Genomic DNA, 20,129 nt, shown 5'->3' on the forward strand with positions numbered 1-20,129 from the left:
CAAGTCAACAAAATTTTAGATAAGAATTGAGAATTTTAGCATGAAATTGAAGGAAGCTTACCACAAATTTGGAGAAAAAATGCCTAAATAATCTCCACCTAAACTCCAAAATCAGCCACAATGTTTCCCCAAGCTTTTCTACTTTTTAGGGTTTAAGATCCTACAGAATGGATGAAAATGGTGAAAAATTTGGCTAGGTGGGTATTTATAACCTTCCTAGGTGTGCGGGTATTGCTTAAGAAAACTTTGATTTGCTTAAGCGATACTTGTGCTCTAGCATACCTGTTGCTTATGCGTTCAGTAGATTGCTTACATGATATTTGGCTGCTTGAGCAAATATTACATACTTAAAATAATTATCGCTTACACGATAGTGTCCAAACCGTCAAGCCATTAGATTAAAAATCAAAATATGTTTCTTAAGCAATACTTGTTGGGGGTTAAGTAGCTCATCGCTAAAGTGATGTAATAACACCAAGTCTCCAATTCTCTGCCAACTCCTCAGTATTCACCTAGAATCCCGTATACACAAATGAACTATGCTATCCTAACAAATTTAATTTTTTGGACTCAATGGAGCAGATGAAATTTCCATCAGAGGTCATTTTGATGAAAAGTGGGTCATACACCTACTTGTCATATCTTTTATCTTCCAGCCAATAGCTCGAAGTGAGTTCGAGAGCCTCAGGACCTGATCTAAGGGTCCACCTAACCAAAAATTGATATTCCAAAGTTGATGGAATAGTCAGATACATATGAGGTAAGTTGACTAAAGTTTTTGTCGGATAGCCAATTTGAACCAATGAAGGCTTCAAAATAGGAAATTGGCTCTAAAAATCAAACAAACTACCCGATAAACAAATTGTCAGTTCCAGAAAGTCATAAATGATCTGGGGCAGCTATAGGAAAGCTCAAAATAATGAAAATAAGCGGAAATATAGAAAATGACCTGAAGTGTCATTACATTATCCACTACAAAAAGAATATTCGTCCTAGAAAGTAAAGGATTAGGATTTATCTAGAGCATCGAACAGGTAAGGATACTGGGTCCATGTCTCTCTCTCGATCTCCCAAGTAGCCTCATCTTTTGGGTGGTGACTACATTGAACCTTAACTACTAGAATATCTCTAGTGCATAACTGCCTAACATCATCACCCAAAATAAGCACAGTTTCTCCATGAAGGTCAACTGATCATCCAACTAAATTGAGTCCTATTTAAGCACATGAGATGGTGACAACGCCCAAGCACACATGCATGTGTACGTGGTCTTATAAAGTAGTTAAGTGGACTTCAAAAAGCGAAGTATCCATCCCACAGAGACTTGATTTAGCAACGATTTGATTTCAATTCATAATTCAGATTCAATTGATGCAAGAGTAACCAAATAAAGAGTTTGGAAATTGTAAATTAAAGCTAAACAATGCGGAAAGTAAAGGTTTTGAGATAATCAAAAGGAGAAAACCCAGGGTTGAAGCACTTTGAACAATCATATTATGTTATTGAATTTCATTCATTAACTTGCTTATTTTGGTTGTTGATTCGTAGGGTTAATTGCATGATTATGGTTTTCCAACCTCTAATCTTTTACCTAAGTTAAACCTTACAACTACATCGTTGAGTGGGGATGTAATAATTCTCTTAAATTCTTTACAAATATCATCCTACATATGAATCAAATAAGGTATCTAAGTACATCCCTGTCCTAGATACGAATTTGAATTCCCTATTTCATAAAGAAACACAACCATACTCTTCTTATTCCTATGTTCTACCTTCCTATTCCCTCTCCCCAGTTCATAAGGTTGACAATGGATGTATTTTAAGGGTCACGAATTATCAAAATAGTTTTAAGAAGAGTTAGAAAACATACAATATTGATAAGCAAAGAAAACAAACTTAATTTAAAACAATAATACTCATGTTCTTGACTTCAATCCTGGAAAGAGGACGTTTAAACATGCATAGTCATAATCATAATCATAGGGTTGTAATTAACGACTAAAAACATGTATGAACTAAATGAAAATAATAAAAACCTAATTATAAAGCTGTATCAGCCCCTTGATCTCTAAAATATGCCAAAAGATATGTAAAAACATGATACAATATATATTTATAGCATAAGGGTAAGCCAAGTCCGTGTTTAAGTTAATTTAGCTTGAAACACACAGGTGTGGAGTGGAGCGTGTGTCATGATAACTATTCCTATGGAATGAAGCATACATCACACCCTATAATCCATAGGAATATAGCATGCAATGCATGCTAATCACATGGTGCCTCTGGAAGTTGTCCTCCAAATTTTGGTTAAGGGTTGGTCCTTCCTCCTTCCATCCCTTGTCTTGTGGTGCCTTTCCAATGATTTTCAAGCCTCTATATCATCCATATATCATCATATTAAGCTCAAAAAGGATCCTACATGAACGCACCACACGAATTAGAAGTACAAACAACACAACATCCATAACGATGAATAAAAATAAGAGCTTAGACTAGGAGAATTTCCATGATCTTCCACCTAATGTTTTGACTCTTTCCTTGAATCAATTGAACTTTGTACACTTTTGAAAATTTGTTCCACATATAATAACATCATTAAAACCACAAGGAAAACTTAAAACACCATAGAATCCAACAATTTAGGCTAGACAAGCAACTAGCTCAAGCTAGTAACACTAGTTTCTCCGATTGAACTCTAATTGACTCTTTGGAGTACAAACTTGTTAGAAAACACTTGTAACCATTGTAAACACATGCTTTAACACTTTGATACAATATTTATCTCATTATCAATCCATATAACATAGAATCATCCTCAAAACAAGGCTAAAAACGACTAGAATATTGACACTAGAATGCATAAATACACCCAACATAACCCCCCACACTTAAAGACTTGTTCATCCTCGAACAACTCTTAACTATAATCATCATCAACTAAGGAGACTCTACACTTCTACTAAATACAGGACACTCAAGCTAGCACTACAATGACTACATAGATTGCAGGTTACTACACTAAGCATGTTATTTATACAATTGAATGCTCATGAACACTACTCCAAAACATCCTAGCTTCAAGAATTGACTCACCTAGTGGAAAACTAATGCATATTTCTCAATCAAGGACATCATAGAAATTACTCACATTCATAAAAAATGTGCCCCTCACAACAAAAGAGTTACCCATAATCACTCATAATTTAGCAATTCATAATATGATGGGTATAAGAATCAAATTGTACTCACTCTTACAAGGAATTCACAGGTTACACACAATGAACCACAGGCTTGCCCTTAGTGTAATCCTTCACTAATATCAGAATGTAAAGCTTAGGATCAATTAGGATTTTTCCGGGTTGTAACATAGGTTAAGGGACGGGTAGGAACTATTAGGCAATAATGACCAACCTCTCTAAGCGCTTTAATACACTACATTATTCATTTAAAACCAATCTCCAACAACCAAATTACACTTTTTCATCCACCCATACCTTTTGTTTTTTCCCCATCTCTTTTAAGCATTTTCACAAACACTTGGTGGATGCATAGTTTACTACCACAAGAAGACAATCATGGCAATATTCTTAGCATACATTATATCACATCCATCCACCACACATTAATTATAAACACCAATAAAAATTACCTTGGGGCATCAATTTCACCTTTTTCTTTTTCAATTTCTCAAAACTTCTTACCAATTCAATTATTCAGTAAAGCATTTAGGAGCTCTTTGGATCAAATTATGGTCTATCAAGGAAGGGATTAGGCTACTTATAGGTTGTCAAAGAAAAATCTAAAGGCTTAATACGGGTTAACTAGGATAAAGCACAAAGGTAGGACAAATAGAGGGTATAAAACAGGGATATCAAAGAAATGCCTACATCATCTCCTAAACCCACATTTTTTATTTCACTTCACACACACATCGGATTAGTTCTAGACATCATATGTAACAAGGAATTTATAAAAATTCTCACACGCACATGGAACATGCTTAACTCATATAGGATCGTCATGGACTCCCAACCAAACAACAGTATGAATTCAAATTAAGCCAACAAGTACAAGAGTAACAAACAAAAGCCTAAGAGTTTTAAAAGTAGCAATTCACATAATTTAACATGCTTTTACAAAATAAAACACTTTCACCACGTAATAAAAAATAGCACCAACAAGAATATCTTACACAAAAAATTTTAAATTGAACCAAATTTTGGGAATTTCCCCACTCCACACTTAAAAATCTACTTTGTCCCCAAAGTGAATTTTAAAGGAAAGAGATAGAAATACTCCCTGAGGCCTCTAGGCTTATCTAGTAGTATCTTTACACATAAATGAGGTATGTGGAACCCCACACTCAATCTTTTCCATGCTCCAAGCTCAAGTTTATGGTACTCAGACTTCCCATTAACCTGTGACTCAACCAAAAACAAAAAACTACATGAAATAAAAACTAAAACACTAAAAAGAAAACATACCTAATTAACTTGGGTTGCCTCCTAAGCAACGCCTGATTTAGTGCCGTGGCACGACCCAACTCAACTCAACCATATTCCTTCACATTTTTCCTCATACTTGGAGGACATCTTCTTATTCTTTTCACTCCTCTTGGGGATAATTTTTCAAGATCAATAGGTTTTTCAAATTTAGCCTTTTCAGAATCATCCATATTCATCATGTCAGGCTTAGGTGGTAGAAGTTTAGGCTGTTCAATCAGGTAGTCTAAAGAGGTCTTTGGCGAATTATCTACCCCATACTTATCCCCTTCAATAATATTAATCATACATAAATCTTTATATTGGGACGTGACATTGGGTGCTTTGTAAACATCAAATACCACCTCTTTATCTTCTACCCTTATTCTGAGTGTGCCTTCTCTAACATCAATTAAGGCTTCTCCAGTTGCTAAGAATGGACACCCCAAGGTAATTAATACCTGTTCTTTTGCCTTAAAATAAGAACAATAAAGTCAGTAGGTATAATGAATTTACCAACCTTTATGAGTACATCCTCTATTTTTCCTTCCGAACGAGCTATGATTTCATTTGCCAACTACAACACCACGGTGGTTGGTCTTGGTTCTCCCAAGCACAATGTTTTAAACATCGATAGGGGCATCCAATTTGTGATTGCTCCTAAGTCACTAAGTGTATAGACATTTTGCTCCTAATTTGAATAGGCATAGCAAAACTCCCCTGATCTCTCAATTTCTTAGGAATTTCCTATGTTATCACAGCGCTACACTCTTTAGTGAGTGTTATTGCTCCCACATCCTTCAATTTTACCTTATTCGCAGCACATCCCTCAATTACTTTGTGTACTTAGGCATTCTCTGCAAAACATCTAACAAAGGTAGTTAATATGAAGTCCTCTGAATGTATCAAAGAACTTTCTGAACAAGGCATCCTCCTTCGCTTTTATCTGCCTCTGAGGGAAGGGCAGTGGCGATATCTTTTTCACTTTTTCTACAACAACTTTTTCTTTCAAGTACTCAGATGGAAGGTGATACACGAAGGAATACATGAACCCCCTACATGGGTGATACGCGGAGGAATACTTAGATACCAACTCCAAATCTCAAGCCACAAAGTCTACAATCTATATAAGCCTTCTGCCTGTTCTGAGCTACCCTTAATCTCTCCTGAATCACCATGACTCTATCCAACAACTCCTGAATCAAGCCAGTACCACAAGGTCTAATCTTGAAAGTCTCAAACCATCCAATTATGGAATGAAATTACCTACCATATAAAGTCTGAAGTGGCACTATCTCATTACTAAAATAGTAACTGTTATTATAGGCGAACTCTACCAAGCTTAAGTGCTGCTCCCACTGACCTCTAAAATTCATAACATAGGCTTGGAGCATATTTGAGAACATGAATAGTTCACTTTATCTGCCCATCGACCTGAGGATAGAAGGGTATACAAAGATCCACCTGAGTGCCCAACTCCTCTTGAAATGCTCTCTAAAAGCTAGAAATAAACACTGAACATTGGTCTAAAATGATAGATATAGGTACACTATGCAAATGGACTATCTCACTAACATAGATATGGGCTAACCTCTCAATGCAAAGGATATCTAAATAAGAATGAAATGTGCAAACTTGGTCAACAAATCCACATAATGACTCAAATACCATCAGAACCCTAGAAAGTATGAGGCAAACCACCAATAAAGTCTGTGGTATTCCGCTCCTATTTCTACTTGGGAATGGGTAACCTCTAAATAAACCACCTGGTCACTAATGCTCGGCCTTCACCTATTAACAATAGAGGAAATGAGCTACAAAGTCTACCATAACTCTCTTAATATCACTATACTAATGATACTACCTCAAATATTTATACATCTTAGTTGTACCTGGGTAAATAGAATAACTTGAGTTGTAAGCCTCACACAAAATCGACTAAATCAAGTCTCAGAACACAAATATGGCTATCAAATATCTAACACCCTAAGAATCTATGCTAGACCTCTTGGACTCACTGTTGAACAACTGATCACGATTGATGCAAAGTCTTTTATCTTCAAACTGGTAAACCCAAATCTGCTTAAATAACAAGGACCTTGCTCAACATTAGCAAGAATCCTTCTAGTGTCTGAAATATCAAGTCATACCATCAAGTTGACTAAGGACTAAATGACCCATGCCAACAACCTCTGAGAAATTAAAATACAAGCCAAGCTACCCTACTCACTGCCTTTTAGCTCAAGGCATCTGCTACTATGTTAGTCTTGCTTAGATGATTCAAGATAAAGATATCATAATACTTAAACAACTTTATCCATTTATGCTTCCTAGAATTAAGCTCTCTATAGGTCATAAGATGCTAAAGACAATGATTATCTACAAAGATCTCTCAATGCACACCATAAGGATAATGCCTCCAAATCGTAAGGCGAAAACTACCGCCGCCAATTTCAAATCTTGAGTAGGGTAGTTGCATTCATAAACATTCAGCTGCCTCAATGCATAATTGATAACATGACCCTACAACATTAATACACAACCCAAACCAACACTAGAAGCCTCACTATACATGGTGAATCCCTCACTATCAACATAAAGAGATAAAATAAGAGTTGAAGTGAGAAATCCCTTGAGCTTTCTAAAGCTCGGCTCACACTTCTCAGACTATTAAAAAGAAACCTTCTTACGAGTCAATATGGTCTTCGGCACTGCGATATTAGCAAACCTCTTAATGAACCTCCTACAATAATCGGTGAAACCAGTGAAGCTATGAACCTATGTCAGAGATGTAGGCCTGGCCTAATAACGAATGGCCTTGGTCTTTTTTGGGTCTACCATAATCCCATTGTTAGACACTATATGCCCAAGTAATGTTACAGACTCAAGCCAAAGCTCACACTTAGAGAACCTGGTGAAAAGCCTATGATATTACAAAGACTAGAGTATAATCCCCATATAATGTATATGCTCCTCTCTACTCCTTAAATACATAAGGGAGTCATTGATGAACATAATAATAAAAGAATCCAAATATGGCCCGAAAACATAATTCATCAAATCCATAAACGCAAATGGGGTGTTAGTCAACCCAAAGGACTTTACTAGAAACTCATAATAACCATTACGGATCCTAAAGGCTGTCTTCGAGATATCCTCAATCCAAATCCATAGCTGATGGTAACCGACCTCAAGTCAATCATAGAAAATACTGTGCACCCTAAAGTTGGTCAAATAAATCACTAATATAGGGAATATGATAGTGATTTTTCACTGCCACTTTATTAAGCTACCTATAATCAATACACATATGTATGGAACCATCTGCCTTCTTCACAAACAACAAAGGAGCTCTGCAAGGAGACACTCGGTCGAATAAAACCCTTACCAAGAAGATTCTAAAGTTGAGAATTCATCCCCTTAAGATTGGAAAAATCCATGTAGTAAGGTGCCATAGAAATAGGTCAGGTGCTTGGCTCAAGATCAATAAAAAGCTCCATACTATGCTCAGGAGAAAGGCCAGGTAGATCAGTAGGAAAAACATCAGGAAACTCATACACTACAGGAATATAGTCAAGCGACGGGCTCTCCACACTAACATCATGAATATAAGAAAGATAAGACACACAACCCCTCAAAAAAAGTCCCCCAACACACATATAAGAAATAATCCCTGTCGGCTCGCAGCTAATAACTCCCTGTCACAAGATCAGGGGTATCTTATGCATGGCTAAAGTAATAGTCTTGGAAAAATAATATAGGACCACATGGTAGTGGGATAACCAGTCACTGCCCAGAATCACATCAAAATCCACTATTTTAAAAATAATAATATCAACACGAGTATCAATCTCTCGAACAATCACAACATATGATCTAAAAACTTGATACACTACTAAAGAATCACCTATGGGAGTAGATACACATGATGGCATAAATAAGATAACTCTAACCAAATGTCATAATAATAAGACACATAAGAATAAGTGGATCTCGAGTCAAATAGAGCAAAAGCAACTGATGGCACATAAAAATTGTCCATGTAATAGCAACATCCAAAGAATCAACCTTAAGTCTAGCAGGTACTGTATACAACTGACCACGTCTGCCACCTGGTTGGGCTCTAGATCGACCTCCTGTCCTACTTACCTGAGTAGCACCCTAGGGACTACCTTTATAACCATACATACCAGCTCTAGTTGGGGGTAGAACCTCTCAAATTAGTGGAAAACTCTAAACTAAAGGAACCATCGCTCCATTACTAGGGCATTCTATTGAGAAATAACCAAAAGCTCCATAATTATAACATGATCCAGGAGTTGATCCAAAACCCAAAGATCTAGTTGACCTAAAAGAACCACCACGAACAGAATAGCTAAAAGATAAACCCTTGAAAGATCGACCACGACCCTGGCCAGGACGATCATTAGAGCCAGAATAGCCTCTATGAGTAATCTAAACTATGGCCTAAATGAGTATACTTGGCTGACTCTAATGCTGATACAACTGACGCGGAGGGTACCTATCCTAACTACCACTACCTCTGAACTATGAGCTACTACAACCCCCACTGAACCTACCTTGATATTGTAGACTCTTATTGCTGCCCCTTCGAGCTTTGCAATGCATCTCCTCTATAAGTTAAGCATGATCAAAAACCTTAGAAAAAGATCTACCCATAGAAATAAAACTCTATGTAGACATGTGAAGAGGAACTCTCCATTCTCGAACAAAGCAAAAAACCCTTTCATACTCAGTACTCAAAATAAGAGTATCATGCCTAGACAACTCATGAAATTGAGCCTCATACTCTATAAAATTCATTGATCCCGGCTCCAAACTTGAGAACTGATCCCTCAAATTATATGTATAACTGAAAGGCATGAATTTCTCAAAAAAGATCTCAGAGAAATGGGTCTATATCAATGAGAAAGATCCAGTTAGCCTGGAATCAAGATGGCCTCTCCCTAAATGTCGAGCCTCCAAGTCCAATAAAAAAGTCGTGTAATCCAAACCACGAGTCTCAACTAGGCATAAATTATTGAGCTTATCCTCACAAGTAATTAAGAACTTATATGCATCCTTGCTCGGTGCACTTGAAAACCTAGGCAGAGCCAATCTCCAGAGTTTACCTAATATCTTCTACTCTTTTGAAGACATATTAGGATGGAAAACTACTAGCTGAGCAACTATTGAAGCAGGAGGGACCTCAACTCTGGGAGCCACATCTATAGGATACACCTTTGCCTTTGTACCACTCTAATCTATAGACCGCGCATTATCATACGGTGCATGACTAACCAATCCCAAAAAATTAACCAAATCATATATGAGAACTAATGAAGAAATAAACTCTACTAAGCCTGTGCTAGTTGATGGCTCACTACTAGCTAGGACAAAAGAATCTCTGGCTCAGAAGCATAAATAGGGTCTGGTGAAGGCCCTCTATCCTGGGCCCTAGTCAGGGACACATCTTGAGGCTATCCACGACAACTAGGATCATCTAAAAATAGCAATAAGATATCTAGGCTTAGTCTTAGAACCCTTATCTCATATAGCGGTAGCACGTATCCTAGATATCTGTGAAAGTGTGAAACCCAAGGAATGCTTTAGAAACCAACGTAGACTCTTAGAATGAAATGCATGAATAAAATGAATAACTCCTAAGAATGTCATCATATTGATTTGCGAACTCTACTAGAACTTGCTCTTGTACCAATAATATCGGTACCAATTGTCATGACCTAATTTATGAGTCATGATGACACCTACTCTATCCCACTAGTAGGTAAGCTGAACCATAGCCTGGAGCTATATGCAATGAACTAACTTGGAGGAAAATGGCCTAAAAGCCAGAAATTAATAATTAAAGACTTAAATAGCAATAATACATTTATAATGGTCTAATAGACAAATAGAAAATTGATAGCCATCTGAAGACTCAATAATACCGGTACAAGAGCTACTATAAATGAACTATGAGTACTAAATTGTCAAATACAATCCATCATGAAGATAAAAGACTAGACATAGATAAATAAAAGGAAAAAGGGTAACTTCGAGTCCAAGAGCTCACCTAATCTTTGAAATCAATCATGCACGGGCATCAAATCATCATTGACAACCAAGTAGTTGAATCTGCACCAAAAAGAAACAAAAGTGTAGTATGAATACCAAAACTGTGACTATTCAGTAGGCATCATCTGCCGACTGAGCTAAATCACGATATAGATACTTTAAGATACCAAATAAAATATGCTAAGTCAAAGTAAAAAGGGGCAAACCTAGAAATAAACTCCAACATTGCTATATATAAATAATTAAAAACATCTAAAATGGTAGCATAAAGATCATATAACTATAACAACAAGATTCTACCCCATAAGCCAATAAGTATGGAGAGGTAAATAACCCAATGCAACCTCCCATAAGTCTAGAGGGTACAATCAAGGGAATTGAGTAACTGAATGACCATAAGTTACAAAATATCATGCTATGTCCAAGAATCCATTTGAACCGTACCATATCATAATGACTCCTAATGCTGTACTTGAACCAAAACTCAATAGTATCATCATAAATTACCGAAATTAAATCAAAACTCATATATATATATATATAAACTGTATCAATGAAATATATCAACAAACCATATCAATAAACTAATTAACTAAACTATACCAATGAGCTATCACTATAGACTATCCCTTTTACTCATATCTATACACTCAACCAAGAATCATAACCATAAGTCATATAGCTACCCACACTTATAAACCATATCACTAAACTAATAACTATGCCCTTAGGCAATAACAATAGTCATTTCTATAAATTATATGAATGATCATGTCTATAAGCCATTAATTATATTTATAAGCCATATTATTAATCACATCTTTAACTATATTATTAAGCATATCGACAGGCCATATCATTAATCATATTCGGAAGAATATCAATAATCATGTATACATAAGCCATATCATTAGTCATCTCTATAAATCAAATCATTAATTATATCCAAAAGCCAAATCAATAATCACACACACACATATACATATATGTGCCATATCATTAGTCATATCTATAAATCATATCATTAATCACATTCAAAAGATACATAAATAATCATATATTTATATATAAGCCATATCATTAGTAATATCTATAAATCACATCATTAATCATTTATGAAATCCATATCAATAATCATGTATAAGTAAGTTGTATCATTAGTCATATTTGTAAATTATATCATTAATCATATCCGAAAGTCATATCAATAATCATACATATATAAGTCATATAAACTGTCATATCTATAAATCATACCATTAATCATATCTGGAAGCCATATCAATAATCATATATATATAATCCATCTCATTAGTCATATCATTAATCATATTCAAAAGCCATATTAATAATCATATATATAATCATTAATCATATCTATAAATCATATTCGTAAGCCATATTAATAATCATATATATACAAGCCACATCACTAGCCATATCTATAAATTATATCATTAATTATATCCTGAAGCCATATCAATAATCATGTATATATATAAGCCATATTATTAGCAATAACTGAAATTAGCATCAATACTTCAATACCCAACTAACATACTCATTTAATGTATTCAATCTCCTCAAGTCCCACACCAAACATCAATAAGGGTATATTATTAAATAAGTCTACAAGTCTAACACAAGTCTTGACCTAAGGTGGCCACAGGGGCCCACTTTTAATCCTCAGATTTTATTTAGACAAATTTTACCCAGACTAGGCTAAGGTATTTAAAAATTATTTCTAAATATTGATTAAGCCATAAATAACCCTAAGATAAAAATTCTTCCCAAACATAAGCAACTAAGTAAATCTCACCTAAATTAGCAACTGAGGCAAATTCCCTTAACTTAAGCAACTAAGGTCAATTCCATCCTAAACATGAATGACTAATGTAATTTCATCTAGCTTAAGTAACTAAGCCATTTATAGTCTAAACATAAGACACAAAGCCAAATTCAACTGAGATATGAGTAACTAAGCTAATCACTCCTAATTTATAATTTTAGGATAGCCTAAATGATTTAACTAGTCTAAATATTTTAATTCATACTTCCAACAACTAAATCCCACCCTATATCTAGAATAATATCACAATAATACTATAAGATCACTCAATCTATGAAGAAGGTAAACCTAACCTACCTAGACACTAAAGAAAAACCTGAAGAATCTGCCAAACAATCGATTTTCCTTTTCCAAAAGATTTCACAAGGTGCCATACTATCAAATGCACAATCCACTCATTAAAATGAGAACAATTTACCTATATTATACTATTGTGTTGTGGGTCCAAAATTATCTAAAAATTCTAAGTGGGGTTTGTTTACAAAATCACACATTCAAAACCAACACAACGTACCTCTATGTTCAAGGTAAATTTACCTTAAAAATGGGTGAATTCTTAGCTTAACTAGTGCAAAAATAAAGTCACCAATCTTTTAAGTATTTTAGATAAGAAGGGAGAATTTAAGCATAAAATTAATGAAAGCTTACCATAAATTCAAAAAAAGTGCATGAATAATCTCCACCCTAGTTCTAAAATTACCCACAAATATTTCCCCTAGCTTTCCTACTTTTTAGGGTTTAAGATTCTAGAGGATGGGTGAAAATGGTGAAAATAGCTAAGTGGTATTTATACCCTTCCCAGGTGCACCGGTATCGCTTAAGAAAACTTTAGGTCTCTTAAGTGATACTTATGGTCTGGAAATCCTATCACTTACGTATTTAGAAGATCGCTTACGCAATATATTGCCACTTAAGAAAATGTTGCGTATACGGCATAAGTATTTGTAACACCCCGATTTACTGAACCAGAATGCTACACGGTGCTTATGACCCCGAGGGACCACAAGCTAACCCATGAATGATATCTGTACCTGTATACTACAAATCATGATATAATAATGCGGAATACATAGAACTATAAGGCCATAAGGTTCAACTGAATAAAATCATGTGGGTGAAAATACCCAAAACAACTCAATCTAAAAGCTTAAATCTGAAAGCCTCTAAATTATCTGAATAAGGAGTTGAAGGAATATGTCTCCAACTAACTCCGTAAAACTGAACTGAAGAAATAAATAAATGTATCAAATAATATTGTCTTGAATCAATGAGGACTCACTGTGTCTCTACGACTGAAATATGACCGCTACTGCTGGGCTGGAGCTCGTGTCTCAGAACCTATTGTGTAACATGACAAGAAAGCACCATAGCGCAAATGCGTCAGTACAACTAGAGTATTGAGTATATGAGGAAGGTAGGCTGAAAATAAAGGGTTTCATGCATGAACAACACTGACTAACTAATATGAACGTGGGAGTGCAAACACACATATATAGAAACTGGGACATTAAATACTTGATAGCATGACCTGTAAGCTAATACATAGTTTACTGATAACTGTCATGACTGATACTAAAACTAATAACATGGCCGACTGTATCTAACGGTCCTGCATATACTGAAATCTAAAGAAAGCCCTGAGTTCTTTTATTGAGACTAATACTAAAATTGTGGGAAGTAGTGTTTAACCGACATGCCCCATGTATGCCGTTATGGATAAGCTGGGGTCCAATCTCTGCCCTAAATGGAGGGGTGTCAATATCATGCCACGGGTAAGGACAGCCTGTGAGTGACCCTTATTTGGCGGGTACTCAATGATAATGGTGGAAACCCTAAACTGACGGGTTAAGCCACCTCATTAACCCTAATCTGATGGGTTAAGATGTCTCAACCTACGCTGGCTATGTAGTTCTAGAATACAAGGATGACTACTAAGAATCATACCCTGAACTAGCAGGTGAGTTCCCATCCTTGGGTTCACTCGGTGCTAACCTCTACTCCCATCTAGAGGGACTGGACATGAATAACTGACTGTCCATGACTTAATCTTATTGAATTTTGTTAACTAAAGGAATGTTACTGATATTTGACAACTGACTAAGATCATGAGGTTTTCCTGAGTCACATGACTGACTAAAGTCTATGGAATCATAGCTTGAGTTTGGATATCGTGAAATATGACATGGCTTTAGGAACACATCTATAGTTTTCGGGTACAAGTATCCGCAGGACTCGATAGGAGGAAACAGACACACATGACATGACTTGATCATAAGATTTGAGTCCACAATTCACAATTTCATAAGTAAGGCTTTCATAATAAGAATGATTCTCAACAAACTATCACATGATTGGGAATGCACACAACATGTATATACTTGCATGGCTTCAATAACATGGTCATTCCATATCATAACAATATCATAAGCATCTCTTACAACTTCTTCAATTCAAGAAAATAGCACGGGGATCACATTGAACAAAAACATAGAACATGGAATAGTCATTTAGGACTTATTAATCATAAAAGCATGATTTCTATTCCCTTATGTATTTTCACAAACACCTTACATGTACATCTTAGGCATAGCTTGATTCATCAAGATTACAAATATTCAACCACCAATTTCACATATTTATACGTTAAATACCACCATATCCTCACAATAAACATACAAAGATCCCATCTTAGGCATCATCAAACTCCAACCACATGAACATCAACCACCAACAACATAAACATCATGATACAAAATTTAAAAGATGGTTCTTGAGCTTTATGGATGAAAAGAGTACATGAATCAACTCACGCATACCTTAGAAGGAATATTCTTGATAATTGACCAAGGAATTTCCTTGAAATCGGATCGTCAAGCTTAGTTATACAACCCTAGTTGCTTTTCTCTTTTAGTGCTCTTGGATGATGAGCTTTGAGATGATAATAGGGTTGTAATATGTTTAAAAGCTATATATTTTGTCGGGTTAAGTTTAGGGACGTGTAAGGAGTGTTAAAAGACTTAATTACCCTTAAAATAACTCAAAATAGAGTGTTTTTGGCACCTGGAACTGACTTAGGCGGCTCCCAAGTGATTGCCTAAGCTAGGTTGGGGGGCACTTAACCAATCGCCTATGTTTGGTTGGGCGGCGCCTAACCAATCGCCTATCCTACTGTCTCTCATAAAAATGGGCATAACTTTTCGCTCGGGTATTGGATTAAGGCAAAATTGGTATCGTTGGAAAGCTATTCGATTCTATACAATTAGTGGGTCTAAATCAGCCAAAATACCATATTAACATTGAGTTATACTCATTCAAATATGACCCTTACAAAATCGAACACTAAAACTTGATGGATTAAAAAACTCTTAGCTTGTATTACCTTAAGTGACTCATATGAACATGCTTAATGCATCATAAACTATCCTATCACTAGGATATTCATTGTAAGTAATGTACTCAAGTATGAATCACAGGATAGGAGATTTCATACGTAGAAATACTTATTCACTTCCTAGCTTAGAAACATGCAGGGTATTACAATATCTCCCCCTTGGGAACATTCGTCCTCGAATGAGAATTTACTGAGAAGGGATACAAGACAATAGAACCTGAACTGAACATGAATAACTGAAACTTGATCTCATGACTGAAATGCTAAACATACTGAACTCGTGCATTTCTGATGCACAGACAACTGACACATAAATACATGACTGAGTATGAAATGGGTACCAAGTTTATACTGGAAACATGAACGTGAAACTAAATAAGATTAAGGAGAACTATTACCTTGAGCTTGATCTGAATTGGCAGGGAAGAGGTGAGGATACTTGGTACGCATATCTGCTTCTGCTTCCCAAGTAGCTCCCTCATGAGACTGATTTTGCCAAAGAACTTTGACTAGAGGGACTTCTTTGTTCCTTAATCTACGAGTCTAATAATCTAAGATTTCAAATGGAATCTCTTCATAAGAGAGGCTGTTCAGAATGTCGATGCTCTGAATAAGGACAACTGCTGGGTCACCTATGCACTTCTTTAGCAAAGAGACATGGAAGACTGGATGGACTGAGGCTAGATCTGAAGGCAACTCAAGCTCATAAGCTACCTTGCCGAAGCGACAATGAATTATGAAAGGACCGACATACCGGGGACTGAGTTTCCCTTTCTTGCCGAACCTCTTCACTCCCTTCATAGGAGTGATCTTAAGATAGACATAGTCATTGACCTCAAACTTGAGATCCTTTCTACAAACATCTGCATAGGACTTTGGTCGGCTCTAAGCAGCCCAGAGTCTCTCTCTGATCAACTGAACTTTCTCTAAGATGTCGAATACTAAGTTAGGACGTATAATTAAGGCCTTACTAACTTCGAACCAACCAATCGGAGATCTATATCTCCTACTATAGAGAGCTTCAAATGGAGCCATCTGAATACTAGAATGATAGCTATTATTGTATGCAAACTTAATCAAAGGCAAGTGGTCATCACAACTTCTTTTGAAGTCAATTGCATATGCCCTTAGCATATCTTCAAGAGCCTGAATGGTCCTCTCTGCTTGACCATCTTTTTGAGGATGAAATGTTGTGCTGAGATGGACTTGGGTACCGAGACCCTTTTGGAATGCTTTCCAAAAGTAAGAAATGTAACACCATGTAACCTGACTAACTCACTGATATATAGTTTTGGCATAATCCTCGACGAAATAAGAAGTACAAACAAGAAGGAAATGAGCTGACTTGGTCATTCTATCTATAATGACCCAGACGAAATCATGCTGATGACGAGTTCTAGGCAAACCCGTCACGAATTCCATGTTAACTTCTTCCCACTTCCAAGTAGGAATGCTGAACTCTTACATAGAACCACTAGGTTTTTTATGCTCTATCTTAACCTGCTGACATGTAGAGCACTTAGCCACAAACTCTACAACATTTCTCTTCATCCTACTCCATCAATAGATCTCCCACATGTTGTGGTACATCTCAGTGGCCTCTAGATGAATAGAGTATCGCGCACTATATGCTTCTGCAAGAATTCGCTGCCTCAATTCATCTACACCTGGAACACATAGACGACCCTGGCAACGCAGAACACCATCTCCCCCTTGGGAAAAAACCTCGACTTTCTGATTCTGAACTGACTCTTTGAGCTTGACAAGGCTAGAATCCCTGTCTTATTTCTCTTTCACCTTAGAACTAGAGATGAATCTGAACTACTATGAACACATACACCAACCTCTAAAGAATCAACTAAGAGAACGCCTGGTCTGGCAAGCTGATGGATCTCATGAGCCATCTTTTTCTTACTATCCTCAACGTGAGAAATACGACCCATGGAGAGTCGACTGAGAGCGTTGGCCACAACATTGGCCTTGTTTGAATTATAAAGAACACTCATGTCGTAAATCTTCAAGAGCTCTAACCACCTTTTCTAGTGAAGATTGAGCTCTTTCTGGGAAAAGACATACTGGAGGCTTTTATGGTCTGTGAAGACATCTACATGAACTCCGTAGAGATAATGCCTCCAAATCTTCAAGGCTAAAACTACCACTGCTAACTCAAGATCATGAGTAGGATAATTCTTCTCATGTGGCTTTAACTGTCTGGAGGCGTAGGCTATGACCTTACCATGCTGCATGAGGACACAACCTAAACCCACTCTGGATGCATCACAATAGACTACAAAACCGTCTGAACCATCTGGAATAGCTAGAACTGGAGCTGAGGTGAGTCGAGTCTTCAACTCTTGAAAGCTCTTCTCGCATGAATATGACCACTAAAACTTAATCTTCTTCTGAGTCAATCTGGACATGAGAGATGCAATAGAAGAGAATCCCTTAACAAACCGTCTATAATAACCAGCCAAACCCAAGAATCCCTTAATATCTGATGGAGATATGGGTTTGGGCCAGTTTCTTACTGCCTCAGTTTTCTGAGGATCTACTCTAATGCCATCACTGGAAATAGTATGGCCAAGGAATGCTACTGATCATAGCAAAAGTTCGCACTTGCTAAACTTAGCGAATAACTAGTGATCCCTAAGAGTCTGAAGATCAATCCTGAGATGGTCTGCATGATCACGCTCTTTGCGAGAATAGATCAGAATATCATCTATAAAGACTGTGACAAACATGTCCAAGTACTGCTTGAACACACGACTCATCAAATCCATAAAAGCTGCAGGGGCATTGGTAAGACCAAATGACATGACTAAAAATTTAAAGTGACCATACCGAGTACGGAAAGCTGTCTTCAGAATGTGATATTCTCTAACTCCAAGCTGATGATAGCCTGATCTGAAGTCAATCTTTGAGGAGTAACTGTCACCCTGAAGTTGGTCGAATAGATCATCAATCCTGGAAAGAGGATATCTATTCTTGACCGTGACCTTATTGAGTTGATGGTAATCAATACATATCCTGAGAGAACCATCTTTCTTGCACACGAATAATACTGGCGCACCCCATGGGGAAATGTTGGGTCTGATGAATCCCTTATCTAAGAGATCTTTCAACTGATCTTTCAGTTCCTTGAGTTCTACTGGTGCCATTCTGTATGGTGAAATAGAAATAAGTTGATTATCTGAAAAAAGGTCTATGCTAAAGTCTATTTCCCTTTCGGGAGAAATGACTGGAAGATCTTCAGGAAAGACATCTGAGTATTCATTAACAACAGGAACTATTTTGAGGCTGGGAGATTCAGAACTGGAATCTTTAACATGCACGAGATGATACACACACCCCTTAGAAATTATTTTCCTTGCCCGAAGGTAGGAAATAAGTTGACCCCTGAACGCTGAAATACTACCCTTCCAGTCTAGGACGGGCTCATTCGAGAACTGAAACTGAACTATCCTGTTTCTGTAGTCGACTGTGGCATAGCAGGAATGAAGTCAATCCATGCCGAGAATGACATCGAAATCAGTCATCTCTAACTCCACTAAATCTACTGACGTGGATTTCTGAGATATCATAACCGGGCAGTTCCTGTATACCTGTATGGCTATGATGGTTTTACCCACTGGGGTAGATACTGTGAAGGGCTCTGCTAGGACTTCGGGACTGATTTTGAAATCGCCTGCTATGTATGGAGTAACAAAAGACAAAGATGCACCTGGGTCTTCCAAAGCATAAACATGAACATGGAAAATCTATAACGTACCAGTAACGATATCAGGAGAATTTTCCTGATCTTGTCGGGACTGAAGAGTTTAACTTGTGATTATTCTCACTAGCATGACATGAATAATGAAGAAAAGAGACTATTCCTAAAACATCTTATAGCCTCCCGTATATAAATGTGGCGCGCAACACACCCATGTACAAGACTCTACTGGATGTGGCTTTCAGACTTCCTAGGACTCTATTAACCTTAGACTCTGATACCAAGTTTGTAACACCCCGATTCACTGAACCGGAATGCTACACGGTGCTCATGACCTTGAGGGACCATAAGCTAACCCATGACTAATATCTGTACCTGTATACTACAAATTATGATATAATAATGCAGAATACATAGAAATGTAAGGCCATAAGGTTCAACTAAATAAAATCATGTGGGTGAAAATACCCAAAATAACTCAATCTGAAAGCTAAGTCTGAACGTAAATCTGAAAGCCTCTAAACTATCTGAATAAGGAGTTGAAAGAACATATCTTCAACTAACTCCATAAAACTGAACTGAAGAAATAAATAAATGTATCAAATCATATTTTCC

Source organism: Capsicum annuum, chromosome 12 (assembly GCF_002878395.1).
Source record: "Capsicum annuum cultivar UCD-10X-F1 chromosome 12, UCD10Xv1.1, whole genome shotgun sequence".
Taxonomy (NCBI): Eukaryota; Viridiplantae; Streptophyta; class Magnoliopsida; order Solanales; family Solanaceae; genus Capsicum; species Capsicum annuum.